Here is a 19,054-nt window from a genome sequence, read left to right as displayed (position 1 = left end):
GTACATACATACCATAGAATAGTACTCAGCCATCAGAAGGGATGAATACCCACCATTTGTGTCAACATGGATGGAACTGGAGGAGATTATGCTAAATGAAATAAGTCAAGCAGAGAATGACAATAATCATGTGGTTTCACTTATATGTGGAACACAGGGTATAGTGTGGAGGACCACAGGGGAAGGGAGGGAAAACTGAATGGGAAGAAATCAGAGAGGGAGACAAACCATGGGAGACTAAATCATAGGAAACAAAATAGAGGAGGGTACATTGGGGGAGGGTAACTAGCTGATAGGTATTAAGGAGGGGACATGTGATGATCAGCCTTGGGTGTTATATGCAACTAATGATTCATTGACCATTACCTCAAAAACTATACCTTGGCTAATTGAATTTAAATTCAATTTAAATGTGAAAAAAGAAGAAAGATGAGCTATTACAATGAATACCACAAAAATACAAAGGATTGTAAGAGACTACCATGAGCAAGGAGAGGCTAACATCTTAGACAACCTAGAAGAAATGGATAAGTTCCTAACAACAACCTAGAAAGACTGAACTGCATATATACAAGTGTGTGTATGTACATACACACATGTATATTAGATGTATATATATATATATATATATAATACACATTTTACACACACACACACACACACACACACAATAGAATATTACTCAGCCACCAAAAAAAAAAAAAAATGAAATCTTGCCATTTGCAACAATGTGGATGGAACTAGAGGGTATTATGCTAAGCAAAATAAGTCAATCAGAGAAAGACAATTATCATATGATCTCACTGGTACATGAAATTTAAGAGACAAAACAGAGAATCATAGGAGAAGAGAGTAAAAAATAAAACAAGATGAAACCAGAGAGGGAGACAAGGCTTAAGAGACTCTTAGTCATAGGAAACAAAGTGAGGGTTGCTGGAGGGGAAGGACGTGGAAGGATGGGATAACTGAGTGAAAGACATTAAGGAGGGCATGTGATATAATGAGCACTGGGTATTATATAAGACTGATGAACCACTGACCTCTACCTCTGAAACCAATAATACATTATACGTTGATTAATTGAATTTAAATTTTAAAAAAGGAAAGTTCTTCTTTAATCACTACTTTCCAAACCCTTGGACCCATAGCAACAATTAATTCCAGAGATGTGCCTATCTCTCTCCATCATACTCTGCTGATAGGAATAATAGGCAATCTTTTTTCTTGCCCCCATTAGTGAACCTGTGGATGCGCACAGTGGCTATGTTGGGCATGAACAAGCACACAGCTAAGACGCCAATCCCAGGCAGAATCTCAAACCAAATTGCACCTTGGTTACCAAAGCTAAACCTTTCCTTTGTGGCCCCTTTAAAGAGACCCAGCATCGTTCATTGATTTTCTAATGTGAAAGCCTTGCATACCTGGGATAAATCCCACTTGCTTGTGGTATGTAACCCTTTTTATGCATTGTTGGATATGATTTGACAATTTTCTTTTGAGGATTCTTCTCAATGAATGTGTGTACGTTCATAAGAGATATTGATTTGTAATTTTCTTATGAAGCTTTGTCTGCTTTCAGATTTTGGTATTTGGTATTTGGTTTTAGGGTATGCTGGCTTATAGAATGAGTCAGAAAGAATTCTCTCTGCTTTTGTCTTCTGGAAGAGAGTCTAGAAAATTGATATGATCTAAACATTTCATTTAGTTTATCACTGAACACTTCTTGGCCTGGTGCTTTCTCTTTTAGAGGGCTATTAATTTTAGATTCAATTTCTTTCATAGACATAGCTTTATCTCTTCTTGTGTGAGGTTTGGTAGATTGTGTCTTTCAAGAAATGTATCCATTTTATCTAGGTTATCAAATGTGGGCAGAGAGTTGTTCATAGGATGCCTTTATTGTCCTTTTAATGTCCATGAGATCTGTATTAATGTTCTCTCTTTCATTGCTGATATTAGTAATTTGTGCCCTTTCTTTTTTTTCTTAATTATCCTGTCTAAAGGCTTATCAATTTTATTGGTTTTTTTCAAAAACCAGCTATTTGTTTCATTGAGTTTATCCATTAATATTCGGGTTTTGATTTCATATTTTTATTATTCCATTTGGTGTAGTTTGGGTTTAATTTGCTCTTCTTATTCTAATTTCCTAGGGTAGAACCTTAGATTATTTCTAATCTTTCTTCTTTTCTAATATGTACATTCAATATTATAAAATTCCCTGTAAGCACTACTTTCACTGTATCCCACAGATTTTGAGAACTTGTGTTTTCATTTTCATTTAAGTCAAGTATTTTAAGATTTCTCTTGAGTTTTCCTCCTTGACCCTTGTGTCACTTAGAAATGTGTTGTTTAGGGATGCGTGGCTCAGTCAGTTAAGCATCTGCCTTCAGCTCAGGTCATGATCCTGGGGTCCTGGGATCAAGTTTTGAATTGGGATCCTTGCTCAGCAGGGAGTCTGCTTCTCCCTCTGCCTGTAGCTCCCCATGCTTGTCCTCTCTTGCTCGCTCTGTCTGTCTCTCTCTCTCTAGTTGACAAATAAATAGATAAAATCTTTTTTTTTAAGTGTGTTTGATCTCTGAGTATTTGGGGAATTTCCAGCTCTCATTCTGTTATTAAATTTTAGTTTAATTCCACTATGGTCCAAAAGAAGTCATTATATGATTTCTATATTTTTTTTAATTTTTGAAGGTATGTTTTTTTTTTTAATTTTTTATTTTTTCAGCATAACAGTATTCATTATTTTTGCACCACACCCAGTGCTCCATGCAATCCATGCCCTCTACAATACCCACCACCTGGTGCCCCCAACCTCCCACCCCCCACCCCTTCAAAATTCTCAGATCGTTTTTCAGAGTCCATAGTCTCTCATGGTTCACCTCCCCTTCCAATTTCCCTCAACTCCCTTCTCCTCTCCATCTCCCCTTGTCCTCCATGCTATTTGTTATGCTCCACAAATAAGTGAAACCATATGATAATTGACTCTTTCTGCTTGACTTATTTTTGAAGGTATGTTTTATGGCCTAGAATGGTCTATCTTGATGAATGTTGCATAGGAACTTGAGAAGAATGTGTATTCTGTTTTTGGATGAAGTAAGCTATAGATGTGCATTATATCCAGTTGATCAGTGGTATTGCTGATTTCTACTATGTATTCAGTGGTTTTTTGGGAGCTGGGTGTGTTCATTTCTGATACAGGTAGATTAAAGTCTCCAAATATAATATGGATACATCTATTTCTCCTTGCAATTCCTTTTTTTGCCTGATGTTGCTTGAAGCTCTTTTGTTTGGTGCATATATGTTAAGGTATGTTATGTCTTCTTGGAGAACTGATCCCTTTAATACTATGTAATGCCCCTCTTTATCCCTAAAAACTTTCCTTTTTATGAAGTCTTCTCTGTCTGAAATTAATATTGCTATTCCCCCTTTGTTTGGTTTGGAGTTAACATGTTATCTCCTTCTCGATCCCTTTATTTTTAATCTATATCTGTTTTTGTATTTAAAATAAATTCTTGGGGTGCCAGGGTGGCTCAGTGGGTTAATCCTCTGCCTTCACCTCAGGTCATGACCTCAGGGTCCTGGGATAGAACCCCGCATCGGGCTCTCTGCTCAGCAGGGAGCCTGCTTCCCCCTCTCTCTCTCTCTGCCTCTCTGCCTACTTGTGATCTCTCTCTCTCTGTCAATTAAATAAACTCTTAAAATAAAATAATTCTTTTGTAGACAACATATAGTTACATCTCTTTTTTTTTTTTTTAGATTTTATTTATTTATCTATTTGAGAGAGAGAGCATGTGCACTGGAGTGGAGGAAGGGGCATAGGGAGAGAATCCCAAGCAGACTCTGCACTGACTGCTCAGCCTGACTCAGGGTTCAATCTCATGACTTTGAGATCATGACTTCAGCCAAAATCAAGTGTTGGGTGCTTAACCAACTGAGCCATCCAGGTGCCCCTGGGTCTTGTTTTCTGAATCACTCTGACAAGTGGCACAGTTAGACCATTTATATTCAAAGTGATTATTGATATAGTTGGATTAATATTTGCCATATCTGTTACCTTTTATAATTGTTGCCTTTGTTCTTATTTTTGTCTTCCAATCTTTTTTTGCCTTGTGTCATTTTTTAAATTTTTTTGCAAACATATAATATATTATTAGCCCCAGGGGTACAGGTACCCTCCCAATGTCCATAACCCCACCACCCTCTCCCTACCCCCCTCCCACCAGCAACCCTCAGTTTGTTTTGTGAGATATCTATATCTATATCATCTATATCTATATCTATATCTAATATCTATTAGATCAATTAAACATAAGAACAATAACTTTATTTTATCTTCAATTATTCCTTCTCCAGTGCTCTTTCTTTCTTTTAGTAGATATGAGTTTTTGACTTATATCATTTTTCTTCTCTCTAAAGAGAGACATTTTTTGCAAGGTAGTTTACTGAGAAAAAATTCCATCAATTTTTGTTTGAGAAAGTCTTCATTTCCTTTTCACTCTTGAAGGATAATTTCACAGGATACAGAATTCTAGTTTGGTGGGGTTTTTTTCTCTGAACCTTTTAAATATTTCACATCATTCTCTTTATGTTTGAATGGTTTGTGAGAAGTCTTGTGTTTAGATGTATCTTTGTTCCTCTATAAGTAAGGTGTTTGTTTTCTTTTTTTTTTCACCTGTAGCTTCCTTTAGGATTCTCTTTATCTCTTATTTTCAGTTTTGTTTTTGTTTGTTTGCTTGTTTGTTTGAAAATGAGATGCCTAGGTATAGTTTTTGGTGTTCAACATTAATTTATGGAAACTCTCAGTCCTTATTGTTTCAAATATTTCTTCTATTCCTTTCTCATTCTGTTTTCATCTTCTGTTTTAAGCTGTATGTGTTAGGACTTCTGAGTTGTCACACAGTTCTTGGATATTGTGTTCTGCTTTTTTCAGTCTTTTATCTGTTGGCTTTGCAGTTTGGGAGGTTCCTATTAAGATATTCACAAGTTCAGATATTTTTTTTTCTCAGCTTTTCCAGTCTATTAATAAAGCCATCAAAAACATTCTTCATTTTGGTTAGTGTTTTTAGTCTCTAGCATTTCTTTTTGGGTTTTTTATTAGAATTTCCATCTCTCTGCTTACATTGCTTGTGTGTTGCCTAATTTATCTATTAGAGCCTTTAGAATGTTAATTATAGTTGTTTTAAATTCCCTGCCTGAAAATTCGAACATCTTGCCATATTTGAGTCTGGTTCTGATGCTTGCAGTACTCTTTTAAGAGGTGTTTTTTACTTCTCAGTATGTCTTGTAATTTTTTTAAAATAACTGAGCATGATAAATTCGGTAAAATCATTTGCTGTAAATAAGCCTTTAGTAAGGTACTGCTAAGGTGTAGGCAATGGGAAATGTTCTATATGCCTATGATTAGGTCTCAATCTTTTAGTGAGCCTATGCTTCTAGACTGTGCATTTCACACCTGATTTTCAGTCCCCACTCCCTTTAGGTGAGACAGGATGGCTAAAGTGGGCTGAAATTGGGTAGTTTCCTTCTCCCACATATATATATAGAAGGAGCTTGAGTAGCTCCTTTCCCTGTCCCCTTCTTTCTAGCCTTTCTGTGAAAAGCTAGAGTCATCTGGCGTTGGGTATTTCCTTCCTGGAGGCCAATTAGGCTCTGATAGGAAAAACAAAAAACAAAAACAAACAAACAAAAAAAAAACAAAAAACAAAAAAATCAGCATATATGGATCTGGTTAAATAGTTTCTCTTGAAAGTAGACCTTGTTAAGAAGGACAGAATGGTCAGGCATATTCTAAAAGGGTTTTTTTTTCCCCTTTTCCTGATAAGCACAAGTGGATTTTTCTCCAATATACACTGTGAGAACCTGGCAGAAGCCTAGGAGATAAAACAAGTGTGAGAACCTCCCAGCTATTTGGTTTCCTTGGAGTTTTTATTCTCAGCGTGATCCACCCTGAGCATTCAGCAATCCATCAGTTATGTTTAGGCTTTCCTACCCCGAGCACTGGTTCTCAGGAAAGTTTCAGCTCAGTTTCCAGTATGGAAAACTGAGTCTCTGTGTTTACCTGTCAGTCTTTCCAAATTTGGGGGCAGTGCTTCGCTCGGTGTCCTCACTTCTCTTATGGATCTAAGAATTGTTGATTTTTTTAGTTTGTTTCGCTTTTTACTTTACTTTTTACTTTATAAGATGGAGTGGTGACTTCCAAGCTTCTTATTTACTGACCATAAACCAGATTTGGAATTATTTCTTTCTGCTCCTCAGACTGGATTTTCAAGTCTGTTAAATTATTTTAATTTAATAATCTGTTAATTTATTTTTTCTAATAAATTAATTTAATCTGCTCTAATCTGTTAATTTATTTTTTCATTTCAATTATCGCACTCTGAAGTTCCAGAATTTTATTTTTTTAAAGATTTTATTTATTTATTTGAGAGAGAGAGACAGTGAGAGAGGGAACACAAACAGGGGGAGTGGGAGAGGGAGAAGCAGGCTTCCCATAAAGCAGGGAGCCCAACACAGGGCTCAAACCCAGGACATCATGACCCGAGCTGAAGGCAGATGCTTAATGACTGAGCCACCTAGTAGTCCCATAGTTCCATAATTTTTGTTTGGTTCCTTTTTACAATTTATGTTTCTTTATTGATATTCCCTATTCATTGAGATGTTATTTTCCCTTTTCCCTTTAGCTTTTCTTCTCTGGTTTCCTTTAGCTCTTTGAGCATATTTTAAATAGTTTATTTAAAGTCTCATCTAGTAAGTTCAATATCTGTGCCTTGTCAGACACCTTTTTTTTTTAAGATTTTATTTATTTATTTGACATAGAGAGATCAGAAGTAGGCAGAGAGGCAGGCAGAGGGTGGGGGGGAAGCAGGCTCCCCGCTGAGCAGAGAGCCTGATGCAAGGCTCAATCTCAGGACCCTGAGATCGTGACCTGAAGGCAGAGGCTTAACCCTGTGAGCCACACAGTCACTCCCAGACACAGTTTTTGTTGATTTTTTCTATGAATGGGCTATACTTTTTGTTACTTTATATGCTTCCTAATTTTTGTTGACAACTGAGCATTTTGAATATAATATGGCAACTCTGGAAATCAGATTTTGTCCGTTTTAGGGTTTATTTTGTTGTTAGTTGTGGACTGTAGCTGTTTAGTTTTTTAGTGGCCTTTAAAAACTATTTCTGTAAAGTCCATATTCTTTCTCATGTGATATTTCTGAAGCCTCTGTCCCTTTAGCTTGTGATCAGGTGGTGTTTTGACAGAGATTTAAGAATCTGTAACCAAAGGAACAAGACAAATAAAGAAAGAAATGAAAAAAACACTCTCAGCCTGTTTTGGGGCACTCCTTCAGGGTTTTGACAGGCCATTTACAATGCTGAGCCTCTACTTCTTGCCAATGCTGAGCCTAGAGATCAGCCAGGGTGAAAGTTTAGTGTCTTTCCAAGTCTTTTCTAAGCAAGCATCCCACTTTGGGCATATGCATAGCTTTCTTGGCTCCTCGGCATACATAATTACTTTGAATGCTCTAATTTGAAAAAAACAAAAACAAAAACAAAAAACAAAACAAAACAAAAAAAACCTCTTTCCAGCTTTTCCTTCCAGGCTTTAGGCACATCTACTGCTTGCCTCAGCTGTATTCTTTTGCCAAGGCAATAGCAGTAGTACATTTGCCTTGCAAGGATTACAAGAAGTTCCAACTGTATAACCACTTTTCTGCCCTGATGACTTCCAAGTTAGGGGGAAAAAAAGCAAGACCTTCCAGTAGCCCCCGCACAAGTTAGAACAGACCAACATAGTTCTTTGAAAATGTGGTGTACTCTTCTCTCTCTGAGGCCGAGGCCCAGGATCTCACAGTGGTAATACAGGCTGCCATCATGAGGACTACCCTGGAACGAGGGATGCATGGGGCCAGGGTGAGTAGAAATGCCGCAAATCTTTACTACCATTTTTTGGTTGCCTTTTTCATAATTCAGCATTCCTTTTATTATTATCCAGAGTTCTGAAAATTTTGTTTCTGACAGTTTTTACTTTGTTTTCCAAAGTTTGGGGAAGATATTTTTGCAGGGTATAGAATTCAAAGTTTACAAGTTGTTTTTTTTTTCCCTTTCAGTACTTTATTTTTGAGAGAGAGAAAGAGAAAGACACTGCCTGCCCTCACCTGCATAGGGCATGGGGGTGGGGGAGGCAAAGAGAGAAAAGGAGAGAGAGAGAATCTTAAGCAGACTCCACATCAGCACAGAGCCTGATATTGGGCTTGATCTCAAAATCCTGAGATCATGACCTGAGCCAAAATCAAGAGTCCCATGCTTAACTGACTGAGCCACCCAGGCACCCCTCTTTCAGTATTTTTAAAATGTTGCTCTGGTGGTTTCTTGTTTGCATTATTTCCAATGAGAAATCTGATACCCTTTTCTTTGTTCCCCTGTAAAATACTGTTGTTTTTTCTTCATTGCCTTTAATATTTTCTCTTTATTACTTACTTTCAGCCATTTGACTGTGTTATCTTGATTCAACTTCCTTTATGTTTCATATGTTTGATCTGTTTCATATGTTTGGGATTTATTTAACATTTTGGATCTCTGTTTATCATTTTGATCAAACTTGGAAAAATTTCAGCCATGATTTCTTAAAAAAAAATTTTTGGAGTCTTCTGCTCTCTCCTTTCCTTGTGGTTGCTATTTATCCATATACTCAGTTGTTTAATGTTTCCTATAGTTCACTGGTGCTCTTTTCCTTATTTTTTCCCTTTTATGTTTCATTTAGAATAGTTTCTATTGGAATTGCTTCAGGTTCATTAATCTTTTCTTCTCCAATATTTAATCTACCATTAACTCATCTAGTGTATTTTTCATGTTAGATCTCATAGTTTTTAATCTCTAGAAGTATGACCTGAATCTGTTTTCTGTCTTCCATGTCTCTAATTTTTTTAACATATAAAACACAGATTTACAGGTGTCTATAAATAATGGTGCAATAAACATAAGGGTGTATATATCTTTTCAGACTAGTGTTTTCATTGTCTTTGGGTAAATACCCAGTAGTGGAATTACTGGATCATGTAGTAGTTCTATTTTTAATTTTTTGAGGAACTTCTTTACTGTTTTCCAGAGCAATTGCTACAATTTGCATTCCCAATAATATTGCATTAGGGTTTGTTTCTCTTTCTCCACATTCTCACTGACATTTGTTATGTGGTAGCATTTATTTATCGTGCTTTTAGTAAGCGTGTCTGGCAGTGGTAGCACTAGTAAAGGCAGGTAAATCTTGGCCACTGGTTTCCTGCTCAGACATCATGCTTCCCACAGTAGCAGCCACACAAATGCAGTCTTGATAGCATAGCATCTGTGGGCTCTCAGCCTGGAAGTAGCAAGCACTTTGGACTCATGGTCTTCTGCAGCATCAGAAGGAATAAGCATTCCTGGGTATAAGGTAGTGTTGGCAGTTCCAAGAACTTCCCCATCATTACAGAAAAAACTGTGGGCTTTGAATTTCCCACTTTGGTTATTCAGCTTCAGAGCTGGTAGTGGCTTCTTGAAGTAACTAGTCTATATATAACTATTTGTATAATCAATATCCTGTATTAAATTTTCTCTACAATCTATGATATTTCTTCAAAACATCTGCAATACTTTCTTTTTCTTAACTGAACATGGAGTATTATAGTATAATTGGGCTATACTTTATTTAAAGATTTTTGTCAGCATTACTCCACTGTCTTCTGGCATTCAGTATTGATTGGGGGAAATGTGAGGTCAGCTTGATTTATAATTTTAAATTATAATTTTATATATATATATAAATTATATTAAATATATATTAAATACATATATTTTATATAATTTATATATATATTTATATATAAAATATAATTTATATATTTTATAATTTTATGATTTATATTTTCCTTTAATATTTTTAACTGGAGACTCATGAATTTTTTTCTTCATTTTTGACATCCATTAGCTTTATCCATTTTGTGGATATGGATTGTTCTGTATCAGGTTTTCCCAGATATCTGTATGTCTTTTTTTTAATGATTTTATTTATTTATTTGACAGAGAGAGACACAGCGAGAGAGGGAACACAGCAGGGGGAGTGGGAGAGGGAAAAGCAGACTTCCTGCTGAGCAGGGAGCCTGACATAGGGCTTGATCCCAGGACCCTGGGAGCTGAAGGCAGATGCTTAATGACTGAGTAACCCAGGTGCCCTGCAGTGCCCCTGTATGTTTTTTTGTTTGTTTGTTTGTTTTAAGTCTTGGGTCTTGTTTCTGGAAATTCTTTCTGAATCATGGAGTGTAGTTATTCTATTTTTTTTTCCAGATACAAAAATGAGTTATATGATAGAACTCATTTTCCAGTCTTTAATATCATTTTTGATCATTTTCCTCTTTTTTCCTAAATATTTTACTTCTTTTCTTCTGAATATTTTATATTATAGGTGGAATAGCTGCCCCTCCCCCCAAGATGTCCAGGTCCTAATCACTAGAACCTGTGCATGTGTTACATTAGATGGGAAAAGGGACTTTGGATGCAATTAAGGTTATAGACTCACAAAGAGGGATATTATCCTGGACTAGCTGGGTGGTCTTAGTCCAATCACATGAGCACTTAAAAGTAGAGAATTATGGGGCGCCTGGGTGGCTCAGTGGGTTAAGCCACTGCCTTCGGCTCAGGTCATGATCCCAGGTCCTGGGTTCGAGCCCTGCATTGGGCTTTCTGCTCAGCAGGGAGCCTGCTTCCTCCTCTCTCTCTGCCTGCCTCTCTGCCTACTTGTGATTTCTCTCTGTCAAATAAATAAATAAAAAATCTTAAAAAAAAAAAAAAAGTAGAGCATTATCTCCCTAAAAATGGATGAATCAAAAAAGGAAGTTAGAGAGATTACAAACATGAAAAGGATTCAACTTGCTGTTTTTGATTCTAAGATATTGGGAACCATATAGGGCTAGTCCTCTAGGAGCTAAGAAAGGCCCAAGTTGCACAAGCAAATGGTGACCACCATCTTAATCTACAAGGATGAGAATTCTCTCAGAAATCTGAATGTATTTCAAAGTGGATTCTTCCTAGAACCTCCTGATAAGACTCCAGCCAGTGAACATAGTGATTTCATCCTTGCAATATTTGGAACAGAAAAATTACCCAAGACCACATGTATTTCTGACCCGCAGAACTGTGAGATAAATAAGTTTGTGTTGTTTTAAACCTCTCAGTTTGTGGTGATTTACTTGGAAGCAATAGAAAATGAATTTATTATACATCATGCTTTAATACAATTTATTTAAAAAGGAAAAGATCAAAGTGATACATTGAAATAAGAAATGAATGAATTTGAAATTTTGAACTAATACGTCTGACTGTATATCTTTTCCTTTACATTCCAGTGTTAACATATTACAAATTTTACTGTTATTGTTCAGAATTTCCACTAAAATATGTGGTCACCCATGTTGATTTTTTGAGTAAGACTTTATATTTAAGTATATAAATATAAAAGAAATATACAGCAAAAGTTGTGTAAATATGGGAGAAACAAGTAAAAAAGTAAAAAATGCATCATTGAAAAGGTGCATAAAAAATTTCTAGACAAAGTAAGTGAGAACATGGATAGAACTATTTAAGCAGGATATGTTATGAAAATTATATTACAGTGTATAATTTCATCATTCCATGCAATGGTGGAAGAAACATGAGTTAATTTGGCTTATCCGGTTAATAAATTAAGTCTATTACAACTTGGAATACTAACTAGGACAGGAAATAAAATTTTTAAAGTTTTTATGAATCAAGGACTTCCATTTATAGCTATCAGAGAATAACAGGGACTAGATTTATCTTCTGATAATATAAATTAATAAATTTGATCAAATATACAGAACAATAATTTTTAGACATTGCATAAAGTCCTACCTATTGCACAATTGCATAGGACTTTGATACATGAGAGAAAGGAAACAAGTAAGCCCTAATAATTACCATGGCTTCCTACTTGAAGGGAGAACCACAGCAGAAAAGAGAATCAAAAGCAGAACAAGGAAGACTTGGTGAGGTGAAGATGACATTGAGAGAGAGATCTGAGTCCAGGGAGATAAGAGGGTGGCAGAGTTGGGCAGAGTTCTGGAGAGAAAGAACAATGCATGAAAAAGAAATCCCTTTTATTCTTTGCCTAGTACTAAGCTATGCAAGCATAGAGTGAAATTCTGTAAGCAAAGAAGGCATGGGAAATTGTAAGCTGAAGAATTTCCAGGGATGTACATTACATGGGAATAAGATACATTTAGGTTCTGATAAGACAAACTGTAAAGTTCTCATTGAACACTCAGTAAAGACCCCAGAAGTATCATGCCTTAGGAGTAGGTCTAGGGGCTCCTGGGTGGTTCAGTGGTTAACGGTTTGCCTTCAGCTCAGGTCATAATCCTAGGGTCCTGGGATCAAGCCTGGCGTCAGCCTCCTTGCTCAGTGAGGAGCCTGCTTCTCCCTCTGCCCCTCCCCCTGCTTGTGTTCCCTCTCTCCTGTCAAATAAATAAATACAATCTTAAAAAAAAAAAAAAAGGAGTAGGTCTAAATTATCTCTAGAGTAAAAATATTCTAGGCCAGCAATGTCCAATACAGTTGCTACTAGTTGTATGTGGTTGTTGAATATTTGAAATGTGTCCACTAGGGCTATGGAATGGAATTTTTCGTTTTACTTAATTTTAACTCATTTAAATAATTTATATTGAAACTTAGTCAAATGTGTCTAGAGGCTACCATTGTGGACAGTGAAGTTCTATGGCTGACCTCATGCACCTTAACAAAGACGAGTCTTGAGGAGATGAAATTGAACTGCAAATAACTGCTTGCCATAACAATTACCAAAACTCTTTAAGAGAAGAAAACAAAATCTGTATGTTCAACTATGATTCAAAATGTTTGGAAACTAATACAAAAATCACGAGATATGCCGAGAAGTAGAAAAAATGTGAGCCATAACTAGGAGGAAAATCGATCAATAGAACAGACCTATAGATGACAGAGATGATGGAATAAGTAGACAAAGATGTCAAAATAGTTAGTGTAAATATACTCAAAGATTTTAAGGAACACCATTAACATACTGAGGAGAAAAATGAAAGATTTTTTAAAAACCAATAGAACACTTAGAGATAAAAATAAAATATCTGAAATAACAAATTCACTGGATAGGTATTAAGGACAATTGTATATTGCAGAAGAGAAGACTTGTAAATGAAGAAAGCAATAGAACCCATATTTTTTTTTTAAGCCAGAGAATAAAGATGGGAAGGAAAATGAACAGTGACCTAAGGGATATTATCAAAAAATCTGGCATACATATAATTGGAGTCCTAGAAGGAGAGCAGAGGGAAAGACAGAGAAAACCAGTAAAGAAATAATTTCCCAAACTGATATAAACTATGGTCCCATGCTTACAAAATACTCAACAAACCCAAAGCTTGAAAAACATGAAGAAAATCATACCAAAGCACAACATAATCCCACGGCAAATTTTAAAAAAAGGTGATAAAGAGGGGCACCTAGGTGGCTCAGTCAGTTACACTCCTGTCTTCATCTCAGGTCATGGTCCTGGGGTCCTAGTATCAAGCCTTGCATTGGGCTCCCTGATCAGCAGGGAGTCCGCTTCTCCCTCTCCCTCTCCCTTTCCCCCAGCTTGTGCTGTCTCTCTCGTTCACTCTCTCTCTCTCAAATAAATAAATAAAATCATTTTTAAAAAGTGATAAAGAGGGCGCCTGGGTGGCTCAGTGGGTTAAGCCTCTGCCTTCGGCTCAGGTCATGATCTCAGGGTCCTGGGATCGAGGCCCGCATCGGGCTCTCTGCTCAGCGGGGAGCCTGCTTTCTCCTCTCTCTCTCTATGCCTGCCTCTCTGCATACTTGTGATCTCTCTCTCTGTTTCAAATAAATAAATAAAATCTTAAAAAAAAAAAAGTGATAAAGAGAAAAATCTCAAAAACAGCAGCAAAAAACAACATTTACCTTCCAGAGAGACAAAGATAAGATGTAACAGACTTCTCATTGGAAACCATGGAAAGCAGAAAATACTGGAATCTCTTTAAAGTGTTGAGGGTATAAAAGTCAACCTAGAATCTACACCCAGAAAATTTCCCTCAATAAATACATTACAAAATACCACCTCATCATTAAAAAGGCCAACATCATACTAGCTACTGTTTAGAGCCATGGCCTATGCTAGGCACTTAACATATATTCACCTCAATTGAGCCTCATTATTAGCATCACTTAACCAATGAGAAATCTAAAACCTACATCCAGGGTGGCTCAGTCAGTTGAGTGTCTGCATTTGGCTCAGGTCCTGGAGTCCTGGGATCTAGTTCCATGTTTGGCTCCCAGCTCAGTGGAGAGCCTGCGTCTCCCTCTGCCCCTCACCCTGCTTGTGCTCATTCTCTCTCTCAAATAAATAAAATCTTAAAAAAGAAAAAAAAAAAAAAAACCATACATCCATGGGGTAGCTTGGGCAAGTTTATGGAGGACAAATAATAAAGCCAGAACTTATTCATTAAGTCAACCAATAAGCAATTCTTTGTTTATTAGGTGCCAGACATGTTTTAGGGTCCAGGTTACTACAGTTAAGGAGTCAGACAGCTGTCTTTTGTAGCTTCCTGTCTAATTAGTGAGACAGGTAAGTATCAAGTGAATGATTGCCACAATTTGGATAGGAAGAAAATTGGAGGCCTGGAGGTTGGTGACTGAGGTTCACTGAAGGGAATTAGACTAGGCTTTAGTCTGAAGAAAACTATCTAAGGAGTAGACATCTGAACTAGGACATAGTGATAATAGAACCTTGGTGTGCCCTTGGATGGGAACAGAGAGCCCAGGGGAAGGGTTGTGGAGCTGGAGACAATGACCTATATTGGTTGGGGGTCTGTAAACTATAGCAGGGTTTCCTTGATGTAGTGCAGCAGGTTTCAGTTAAGGCAAACTGAATTACTGAGTAAAGCCTGAATTCCTCCCCACTGACCTGGTAAAGGTCCCATTCCCAGGTTTATTATAATGACATAAGCCACATGCAAGTGCAATCCTAGTGAGGGGCAAAACACATAGTCTGGCCAGCTCCACTTTGGAGGAAGGCCTGAGCATTTGTCTGTAAAGTATGTTATCATGAGGGGAAATCTGTGTTTTACGTGTTAAACTGGGTCTGGATGCTAAAGAATTTGTATGTACCACATTACATTTTACTTCCCCCACTGCCTTTATTCAAAACCAGTTAGATAAGAGTCAGGAAGAGGAGGGGGTCAAACATGTACAAATATGTACAGTCCAACGTTACTGTGCCTTTCATATTCACTAGACTTGGTAAGGACTTCATAGGGTTAGTGTACTATTTAATTCTCTCAACAGTCTCATGGGTTAGGTATTACTACTATTCTACAGATAGGAAAAGCGACACACTTGCAAAGTACCATCCACAAGACAGCACTAGTAGAGCTAGGACTTGAATCCAGAACCATTTGACTCCAAAGCACAGATTCACAGCTACTATGATCCCTTTGCATTTTAACACAAATATGGGAGAAGTGACTACTGTATTATAATTGTAGTCTAGTTTCTCAGGCTCCAAGGCACTGTCTAGAAAAATGGCTCTGGTTCAGCCACGTTCTTCTTTACCCAGACTTACAGGGATTCCACCTGGACCCATTTGGGTTCTCCTACATCATCTGCACTGCCATGCATTCAGATTCTCTCATTATCAGAGTTCCTACTTTAGAGTCTTATGCAAAGTTCAGTCATTGAGGTTCAATGATTTAGTACTTCTCTTGTAGGGAAGAATTTGTTTCCTTTCAAATGCTCAAAAAAAAAAAAAAAAAGCCACCAAAAAACCCACAAGCAACCTGCTGGCTGCCTGTGTGTTAATCCAAGGAACGATCTCTTTCAAATTTCCTGTCAAGAGAAAGAGTCACAATTATATTGTGCAGATAATGTTTTACCTTGATATCTGGAATTTCACCCAGTTCTATAACCTTGCAATTTTATTGCCCTTGGAAAAATAAGGGTCAAATTTAATATAAGTCAGTAAGGAAATGGACATTTTGATCCACTTCTTTGGCACCTGTCATATTGATATCTAAATTAGAACCTTAAGCTTCTTATTCATTCATTCTTTCTTTCTGCTTGTTTTACTTTCTAATAAAGCTTTGTCTACAACCTTTCTGGTGGACAGTTAAAACACTGTGTCCAGATTTAAAATGCAGCTGCTTGATCTAGAACTTTCATTTTCAGTAAATTGGTCTAACAGAATAATCAAAGAGTACTAGATGTCTGTACATGGATAGCTATTGCAGAATTACTTGCAACAACAACAAAAAAAACCTAGAAAAAAATCTAGACGTGGCCAACAGAAAGTCAACTTAATACACCATGGTATAGCTTTGTAATGCAGCAATTAAAAATGAAACTGTGAGGGGCGCCTGGGTGGCTCGGTGGGTTAAAGCCTCTGCCTTTGGCTCAGGTCATGATCCCAGGGTCCTGGGATCGAGCCCCGCATCGCATCGGGCTCTCTGCTCAGCAGGGAGCCTGCTTTCCCCTCTCTCTCTGCCTGCCTCTCTGCCTGCTTGTGATCTCTGTCAAATAAATAAATAAAATCTTTTAAAAAAAATGAAAATGTGTCTCAGTAGTGAGAAAATGTGGGCCACAATGTGAAAATAGTTTACAAAACAGTGAGTAGAGCTCCATTTTTTTTTTTTTTTAACACATGAAAGCAAAACGAATGCCCTCTGAGAGGTCACATTATGGATGAACTTTATTATTTTTTTTTCTGGCAGCCTAACATAGCGGTTAAGACTCTGGGTTCTGGAGGGGTGTCTGGGTAGCCCAGTTGTTGAACATTGGACTCTTGGTTTGGCTGGGGTCATGGGACTGAGCCCCGCGTAGAGCCCTGAGCTTCTCACTCTGGCCTTACTGCTCATGCTCTTTCTCTCTCTCTAAAATAAATAAATCTTTAAAAAAAAAAAAAAAAAGACTATGGTGGGCTCTGGAGATGGCCCAACTAGGTTTAAACCTTGACTCTACTCTTTATTAGTTGTATGGCTCTCTAGGCAAGTAACTTTTATGAAAATTACGTGAGTTACTTTATGTAAAATCTTTAGTACAGTGAAATCATCATCATCATTATAAAATGGGAACAAAGTTAAAAATAAAAAATGCCTTTAATAACAAAGAGGCAGTGTGTTTAATATTATACCAAAGGACACATGGGAACGGGAGTAAGAAAAACTGGGTTTGAGCCAAAGCTTACCAAGTGGTGGAGATTCTGCACAAATCCCATCCTCGGAGCCCTGATTTCAAGGGTCAAATGGGGAGAGTAACACTCTTTCACCATCTCAGAAATGTGGCTGGGATCAAATGAGAGTTTATAAGAGGACTACATAAACCATGATACACTTGGCAAAATATTTTATTATTATATTGAACGTTGAATCCTTAATATCATACGCAATTACAAATAATTTTGTCCTAATTGCAAAGCAGGAAAGGTGCAAACTCAAATGGTTACAGAAGAAAGGGAAATAACTAGATGTAGTGGAATAAGCTCGTCCACAAGATACGTCAGCACTTGGCCACCAGCAGGGAGAGTGAAGCAAGGGTAAGAGGAGAGAAATAACTTTATAACAATATTTTCTTAGACTAGCAGTGTTCCTAGTGTGGCATTCCATCACATCCTAACCACCTGTTCTTTGCTATTTAAGATAACAACTATATAATCTGATCAGTGGATCCTTTCAGGCATCACTGAGTAAACTGCTGGGCAGCAAGGCTTTGATCTAGATCTGGGCCAACAGATTAACATTCTCAAAGTTACTGGGAAGAAACAAAATGTCACCAGTAAAAGTTCAAATTATGGTGCTTCATTCTGCTGACTTTGCTGGGTGATTCAGAGAATAATAAAGTAATAGTACATTTCAATTCCCAGAAGGGACATGTTACAGCTCTCTTTGTAGAGTGACTTACAGCTATGTGACTCTTGATGGAACAATTTTATGTTTTGCCATTTTTCAATTGAGGAGCTTGCCTTAACGGGGTATGAGGTACCTTTAAGCGATAAAGTACTTTATTGATGTATAGGTCAAGATTATGCTAATAGGACATAGTATTTGGTAATTTGGAGTAGATTCTTCACTTATAATTATTTTACCTATTATAACCTTGATGGAATTCAGAATTAAAATAGGGAGGAACTTTTGGAGAAGAAAGTAACCGCCACAGAAATAAAATCTCCTTACCTCTTGCCACCCTACCCCTACTCTGCTGGAATTACCAAGAGTACACCTGATTAAAAGAAGCAAAACCATGCTAAAGCATTGAGAGAGATGAGACCATCTCATTTAATTTTATCAAGCTGGCCCAATCCTGACAACAACTACACACAAAAACGTCATCTAGTATACAGAAGTAAATTCCAAAAATATTATCCATCAATTTAGTAGTTTCAAAGGGAACAAAATAAACTCAATAGACAGCCACAGCATTTGATATTATTACATTGGATAAAAAGAAAAAAAAACCTTAGTGAAAATAGGACCAGGAAGATTTTTCTTCTTAATGGGATGAAAAGTATCTCAATCAACAGCTTATGTTATACTTTAACAACAAATACCAAAGGTATTCCCCTGCAGTCATAAATAAAACAAACAACTTCATGTCTGTTTTGTATTTAGCATCACTTTGGAAGTTACTGCAATTAAAGCAGAAAAGTCAGAGATTTGAAAATAAGAAATTCAATATTAGAAAATAAATGAAATTATGTGTAGACAACATAATTACACAGAACACCAAAGAATCAATTGACATACAGAGTAGAACTACTAAATGTTCTAGTTAATGGTTAAATTTAAAATAGAGTGAAATTAACAGCGCTCATATGTCGTTAATAGAAATGAAAATGCAATGAAGAAATAAAGTTATTCATAATAAAAAGTATTAATTGTAAAAAATGATTAAAGAACTTTTTCTCATTTTCTAACCATAAATGAAATTAACACTTTGGTTGGAATACAAAAGAAGAAGAAGAAGGGGAGGGAGAGACAGAAGAAGGAGAAGGGGGAGG

General features: G+C 36.8%; 1 pseudogene; it reads right to left on the bottom strand.

Moving 5' to 3' along the window:
* Nucleotides 1-1,114: 1,114 nt before the first annotated feature.
* LOC125094044 (NADH dehydrogenase [ubiquinone] 1 alpha subcomplex subunit 1-like) lies at nucleotides 1,115-1,385 on the bottom strand (annotated as a pseudogene).
* Nucleotides 1,386-19,054: the final 17,669 nt, after the last annotated feature.

The sequence above is a fragment of the Lutra lutra genome, chromosome 2 (genome assembly GCF_902655055.1).
Source record: "Lutra lutra chromosome 2, mLutLut1.2, whole genome shotgun sequence".
NCBI classification, from domain to species: domain Eukaryota; kingdom Metazoa; phylum Chordata; class Mammalia; order Carnivora; family Mustelidae; genus Lutra; species Lutra lutra.
This window is presented reverse-complemented; position numbering and strand designations above follow the sequence as displayed.